The sequence below is a fragment of the Spinacia oleracea genome, chromosome 4 (assembly GCF_020520425.1).
Source record: "Spinacia oleracea cultivar Varoflay chromosome 4, BTI_SOV_V1, whole genome shotgun sequence".
NCBI classification, from domain to species: Eukaryota; Viridiplantae; Streptophyta; class Magnoliopsida; order Caryophyllales; family Amaranthaceae; genus Spinacia; species Spinacia oleracea.
Genome location: NC_079490.1, coordinates 11146316 through 11153857, shown reverse-complemented (window position 1 = coordinate 11153857; position 7542 = coordinate 11146316). Strand labels below are relative to the sequence as shown.

The window sequence follows — 7542 nt, the reverse complement described above, 5'->3', positions numbered from 1 at the left end:
GCTTTTGAAGAAACCTTTGGGGTTAGGTGCTCCGGATGATTTGGATTTCGACATTGTTGAAGGCTTTTTGCCTTTTCTTGCGATTTTTTATGAGGCTACATTGAAGTTGTCTGGTTCCCGTTATGTGACGGGTAATATGTTTGTGGAAGATATTTATGAAATAGGATTTACAATATCTGATTATCTTAGTGACCCAAATGAAAGGATTAGGAGAATGGCAGAAAAAATGAAGCTAAAATTTGACAAGTATTGGTCAAATGTTGGCAAGATTAACGTTTTGATGTTCATTGCCTTGATTCTTGATCCGAGGAATAAGTTGGTATATTGTGAGTATGTTGTTCGTCGTTCTTATGATGTTGGAAGTTCCATTACCTTGTGTAGAAGAATTAGAGATACTTTGAATGCATTATTTGATTGTTATGCAAACAAAGTTGTGTCTTCTTCTTCGGTTTCTACCACCACAATTCATGATGAGGGTGTGATAAGTGGTAGCAACAGTGCTAAATCTTCTAGGTTGAGAAGTGACTTCAATAAGGAGAGTGGGGATTTGGAAACCACCCAAACAAAAACAGAATTAGAGAAGTATTTAGGGGATAAATTGGAACGTGATGCTTCTGATTTTGATATCTTGGCTTGGTGGGCTGCACAAGGGAAAACATACCCAATTCTTATGACAATGGCACGTGATGTTCTTGCTATGCCGGTTTCAACTGTTGCTTCGGAGTCCTCTTTTAGCACGGGGGGGCGTGTTTTGGATGACTTCCGCACCTCTTTGAGTTCTAAAATGGTGGAAGCTCTTATTTGTGGGCAAGATTGGATGCGTACCTCTCATACTTGTATTACTATTGAGGAGAGTTTGCTAGAGTTGGAGAAAATGGAAGAAGGTTACTCTTTCAACCTTGTTTGTTTCCTATATTTTTCAGATTTAATAATTGATTTATGTGTATATTACTAAAAATTTATTCTTATTTTGATTTCTAGGTATGCAAGAATTGGTTTCGGAACAACCAACTATTATAATTGACGAAACGATTGAAGAAGCTTCGGATATCACAGATTTCACAATGGACGACATACTTGAATGAGTTTTGTTGATTAATGACTTTGTAAACTTTTGGGATTTCTGCCTGTGTGCAGTGTAGTGTAGTAAACTTCTGTGAACTTTAGTTTTTGTTAAGTGTTGTGCTTGCTTGTCTGCTTGTGCATGTGTGGCTGTGTGCACAGTTGCACACTATCTTAGTATATGTTACTGTCTACTGCTGCCTGCTGTGTGTGCTACTGGCCTACTGCCTACTGCAGTACTTCTGCTTGATGCTGGTCAATCTACTGTGTTTGTAATGCTGCTGGGCCTGCTGGCTGTAAATCTGTAATGTTGCATTGCTGCAATGCTGCCTGCTGTAAGTCTGTAACTACTGCTGCAGTGCTGCCTGAGTGCTTGCTAGTCTGCTTAATGCAGATGCACTAAATGTACAAGCCTACAGGGTGGATCATCTTTGGCTCTTTGCTCATTTGCTGTAGATTTGTAGTGCTGATTGCTGACTGCATTTATATGAATTGTTGCTATGAATTTTTATTTTTAATTATTTTGGATTTTACTATTTAGTTGTTAAGTAATCTGAATTTTAGTTTTTATATACGGCATGGTGAAACAATAACATCTCAAATTATGCATTTATGCTACATGATTGTTTACAAAAAGCACAGAATTTTTTTTAATAATAAAATCGGGTACCCATGACCCGACCCGGAATAACCGGGTACCCGTTTATCGGGTACCCGGTTATTCCGGGTCGGGTCATGGGCCGAAAAATTTACTACCCGGAAGTTCGGGTACCCGCATTTCCGGGTACCCGTTTAGCCGGGTACCCGGTAATGAACACCCCTACCTATTTGAAGAATGAGAAAACCCAGTGGATAGTTCATGTGGACGGCTCTGCCACCCAAAATGGGTCGGGAGCCGGCATTATCTGCGAATCACCAGAAGGGGATATCTATGAATATGCAATGCGTTTTAACTTTCAAGCGTCAAACAACGAAGCTGAATACGAAGCCCTGATATGTGGAATTCAGATGAGCAAAGCAGCGGGGGCGGCAGACGTCCTGGTTTTATCTGACTCACAGTTAATCGTCAGTCAAGTAAAAGGAGAATATGAGGCCAAGGATGACGCCATGATAAAATATCTGGAAAAGGTCCGTCAAGAAGTTCAGCAGCTGTCTAACTTTGAAATACAACATATACCCCGGTCTGAAAACAACAAGGAAGACGCTTTATCCAAGCTGGCAAGCTCAGCATCCTGCGACACGACACGTCATGTATTCTGGGAGGTAAAACAGTTCAAAAGCATTGACGCTTCGAGAACAGACATCTTAGACCGAACAGCCACCTGGATGTATGATATTGTCAACTTCAAAATGAATGGAGTACTCCCTGATGATCCCAAGCAGGCATAAAGATTACAAAAGAAATGCACCTGGTTCGAGATATAGAACGGGACTCTATACAAAAAAGCCTTCTCACGGCCTCTCACATAGGGACATGAAGTACTGGAAGATCTTCATGAAGTACTGGAAGATCTTCATCATGGATTATGCAGCTCTCACATAGGAGGGAGGGCCCTGACAGAAAAAGCCCTAAGAACCGGATACTATTGGCCCACTGTCAAAGAAGACGCTCTCAACTTGGTCAAGCGGTGTGATAAATGCCAACGATTTGCTCACCTAATTCGACGGCCGGCGCGGAAACTGACACCAATCACCAGCCCTATACCATTTGCCAAATGGGGGATGGACTTATTAGGTCCCTATACGACGGCACCAGGAGGATTGCGTTATGTAACAGTTGCCGTCGACTATTTCACTAAATGGGTAGAAGCTGAAGCTTTAAAAAACACTAAGGCACAAGATGTGAGAGCATTCATCTGGAATAACATCATCACAAGATTTGGCGTGCCTCAGTCTATTGTCTTCGACAACGGGCCACAATTCAAGACGCCCAAATTGGAAGATTGGTTGGCTGACCATGGTATCACAACATGTTTTGCATCAGTAGGACGCCCCCAAGCTAACGGACAAGTAGAAGCATTCAACAAAATCATCTCTGAAGGGATGAAGAAGAAGCTTGATGAGGCAAAGGGCTTATGGGCCGACGAGTTACCCAATGTTTTATGGTCTATACGGACCACGGCAAAAAATTCCACGGGAGAAACACCATTCTTGTTAGCTTATGGGGCTGAAGCCGTCCTACCCATTGAAATGTGTGAACCAACTCTGCGCGTCATGTTGTTTAATGAAGATGCCAATTGGGAAATGATGAAGGCGGCCTTGGATTTCTTACCAGAAACAAGAGGAAACACGGCCCTACGACAGCAGCTATACAAACTCCGAATGACGAGGGAGTACAACAAAAAGGTTTCTAGAAGAATACTAAAAGTCGGAGATTTTGTGCTTAGAAAAATGGAAGCCGTCGGACGCGCCAATGAGCAAGGGAAACTCACTCCTACTTGGGAAGGTCCATATGAGATTTACGAGGAGGTTCGAGACGGAGCATACCGGATCCAAGACATGCAGGGACGTCCGATCTTGCGTACATGGAATGCGGATAACCTCAAGAATTACTTTTTCTAGATTAACACTTATCTTGATTATATGTTTTGTAAAGACGTCCAGAACCTAGACGCACCATGTAGCATGCTTTAAACATTAAATGAAAAATCCCCTGCAAGCCGGCCTAAGAAGTGGCCCAGATTAGCACCCTCACTAGGCTGATCACCTAGAACACAAGGGTCACACATTTCTAAACATAGCTATATAAAGTAGCTAAAGACCTCGGCAAAAAGGCCAGGGCAGGCATCTGACGTCTCAATTCAGAGGCGTCAGACATAATCGTAGAATCAATCACAAAAACAGATGACAAAAGCTAAAAAGCAATAGGACGTTCAAAAGACGCCATGTCATTGCAAAAAATTAGTCATAATTACAAAAATTATGCACATAATGCCGCTAAGCAAGGCATCACGAAAACAAGCTCAAAATAAATACAAGACGCCTAGGAGCTCTCATTCCTCATCCTCGCTGGGAACAAACTCAGGAGGAGTGCGTCCTTCCTTCTGAGCCTTCTCCACCTCAATCTGATAGGTGAGGAACTTCTCGAACCAGCTGAAGGGACGTTCACTGGCAAATTCGGCATTCCATGCAAGCTCCATCCCCCTTCGGGTTGATTTCTCACCTAGCATGGCCGACTGGTTGAGAACACTCTTTGACGAAGCAACCTCCTTGCGAGCCGCCTCCAGGTGGACCTCCAACTCCTTAAACTGAGTCTCAAGATGAGAAAACTCAGCTTCCTTCTCCTTGATTTTCTTAGAAAGGTCCTCCATTTCAGAAAATTTCTGATCAATTTGCAAGAGACGAGCCGCGTTCTCAGCATTTTGGGAAGCCAGGGCGGTGGTCACAGCGTCAATCTCCTCCCGCCTGTCAAAGCAAAGTTTCTCCAGCTCAGCAAAATGCTGATCGCCACACTGACTGGCCAGAAGACGGTGTCGAGCCTCTTCATGCACCAAAGCAGTGCGCCACTTTTTCAGCGAGTCCAGCAGAATGAACATCTGCACAAAAACAGCAAGAGTAAAACACAAGAGAAACAAGAATATGTAAATAATAAAGGCATAATGAAACTCACATCCAGTGCCGAGGACTGCATAGCGGCAAGCATATTCTCGGTCGCCTCGGGAAGAGTCTCAGCATACTTGGGAGGAATGGCATTGCGCATCAACGTCATTATCCTCCTTCGGTCATGAGAGTTGAACCCGCCTGAAGAAGGGATCTGATCCAATTCAGCATCAATGTCTTTCTGACGGTCGGGAATTTCTATGGGAAAAACAACGGCCTTAGAATCCCTGGGAGAGACTATAGAACTGCTAGACGAGGAACGCAGGGGGTTACGATGTTGGAGTAAAACTTACCCCTAGAATTCCTAGCTCTTTCCGCCGCCTTCAGAGGAATATTCCGGCGGACGGCTTCAGGAATCCCCGCAAGAGGATCGGCCGTCGCTCCAGCTTTCCGGAAGCTAGGAGAAGCGGATGTAGCCTTGGGGACGGCAAACACCTTAGGAGCCTTCGAAGCCGTTGACTTGAAGACGGGTTTCCCTGTGCCGCCAGCCCTGCGCTTAGAAGAAGGTGCCGCGTCCGTGGCCGCCTTCCTCGCCTTCTGAAGAAATGAGAACATATAAGTTGCAAACAATAAAGGGAATTACATAGGAAGGCCTGATCAATACCTTCTCCTCAGCAGGAGGGGGAGCCATCTGCTCTGGGACGGCTTGCTCGGCCGCCTGCTGACGCTGCCAAGCCTTAAAGATGCTGGCGTCAAGAACCTTTGCCAGCCAGGACGGCATATCCACTTGGCCTTTGGAGGCGTCTTCTAGCTTATTCATGGCCTCGTCTGAAAAAACAAATAAAGACATTAGTATAGTTTTGATGAAACAGTGAAAGATTGGAAGTATAGATACATTACCTCTCGGCATATACGGACACAAACCCACAGCCGAGAGGAAAACGGGATTGCCCAGTTGATCCAGATGAGGCAACCACCCCTCGGGTATGTAGGCCGTCTTGTCCTTAACTATGAGCGGCTTGGCCTTGAACAAAGACGAGATCCGTTCCCAGAGAGCGGCGGAGACCGGAGGGAAAGAGCTTCCCTTTCCAACCAAGTTGGGCTTGACGTTCCAACGTCTCATCCGCTCGCACATCTCCAAATTTGTGGTTTTGATAACCACCCACTTTTTCCTCCAGTGATGCCATTTGGATGCCTTGCCCATCACCGTCCGATAAGCTCCCTTGTACGTAAGAATTAGCCAACCCGCGGCAGCTTTTGAAACCTGGGACATGGAGGCGATCCTTAGGAACGCCGGGAAGGAGGGAGTGATAACTTCGAGCTCACAACGAGCGATATAGCCGAACACACCAACCCAAGAGTTGGGGGACATTTGGTTCAGGCCAATGTTGAAGCCGTCCAGCAATTCCACCACAAAGGGGTGAGGGGGGAATCTCATACCAAGCTTCAGAAAAGAGCCGTACACGGCGAATTCCCCTTCCACCAGTCCAAAGCTGGTGCAGTCCATACCAGCCATCATACGAAACTTATATTCCGAGCCTAGATTCAGAGACCTCCCATAGTCCTTCCCCTTGAGGGTGAGGAAGTTCAGCCACGGCTGAAGTGGGAAGATTGCGCTAGGGTGAAGGTAACCTTCCTCCCCACCTAACGTGCTCGTCGGCGCGACATCGGCGCGCTCGGGGAAGTCCTCCTCCATGGGAGAAGAAGATTCCCCTTCGAATTGCTCTTCATCCTCTATTTGCGCCATGAAATCCTGCACAGGCTGAAGACTTGGCTCAAGACACGGGGCATTACTTGAAAAGAGAAGGCGTCAAAAGGATAGGTTGACGCCCTCAGTTTGACGTACCCCTTGCATAGTTAAGAAAAGAGAAGTGGGAAGGATCAAAATCAACAAACAAATTTTCCCAAAAGAAAGCATGACCTGATAGATCAAAGAGAATTTGTGAAGAACTTTGATGAAGAACTGCAAGAACAAGGCTTTGAAGATTGTGGCGACGCTACAGTGAACTTCGGTGGATGTAAGACGCCGGAAATCGCCTCCTCTTATAGCTCTTAAATAATCGTTAGAAATGAGGGGGAAAGTCACTCAAAGTGGCCATTTATTTATAGAGGGGTAAGAAATGATTACCCCTGCCACGCGTCGTCATCCCATTGAACACTCCAAGAGCAGTGAAAACTAACGTCTGTTTTCACTCCTCATGAGGGGCAAATGATGTGGGCTTGAATATCTCCACCATAAGGCCCAAAGAAGCTACAATGACCAATACAGGCCAGCTGGGCCCAAGCCTAGGAAGTAGGCCCAAACCTTGGTACCTAAACGAAATAAGAGCACAACCTCATTTTTGGAAAGCCCATCTTCTCTGAGAAGCCAGGTCCAATTTGTAAAAGGCTCATCATTGTTGGCCAAATGACACGTGTCCTAAATCCCCAAGGGGCACGCACCCCACAGCTAGGGTTGAGGGATCAGTTCCCAAGAAACCCTAGCCCTATAAATAGCTCAGATCCCAAGGTAAAGGCAATGAATTCATTCCCACCAACCTAAAACTATCTTTGCTCTGCCTTCTCTCTACAAATTACTTATCTCTCTAGCTTATACTTACTTAAGCATCGGAGGGAATATTCCTACGGGAATATTCTTGTTTTGCAGGTTGCCAGAAGTTCGTGCCAGGTCATACTTGATACCTCCGAGGAACGCGTGCCACGTCAGCACCGTAAAAGATCCCACAACAATGTTTATGACATTTGCTTTCCCCATTTATCACTCCTCCCTTTTCCTGGAAAAGTCTGTAAAAGAGTTTGATCCATCATCTTTTTCTTTTTCTTTTTTGGACTTTTCTTTTCCTTACTTTTCTTTCTCTCTTCTAACGTTCTTTTTCCTCTTTTTTTTCTTTTAACATTGCAGGAGGTCGACGGTGGCAGGCGGGCCTTGGCCGGTTGAGA

General features: G+C 45.3%; 1 long non-coding RNA gene across 1 annotated transcript; it reads left to right on the top strand.

Annotated features, from left to right (window-relative positions):
- The first annotated feature begins 784 nt into the window (after positions 1-784).
- Positions 785-1595, top strand: LOC110800412 (uncharacterized). Its single transcript, XR_002536623.2, has 2 exons — positions 785-884; positions 982-1595. It is a non-coding gene; the product is annotated as an uncharacterized lncRNA (long non-coding RNA).
- The last annotated feature ends 5947 nt before the right edge of the window (positions 1596-7542 follow it).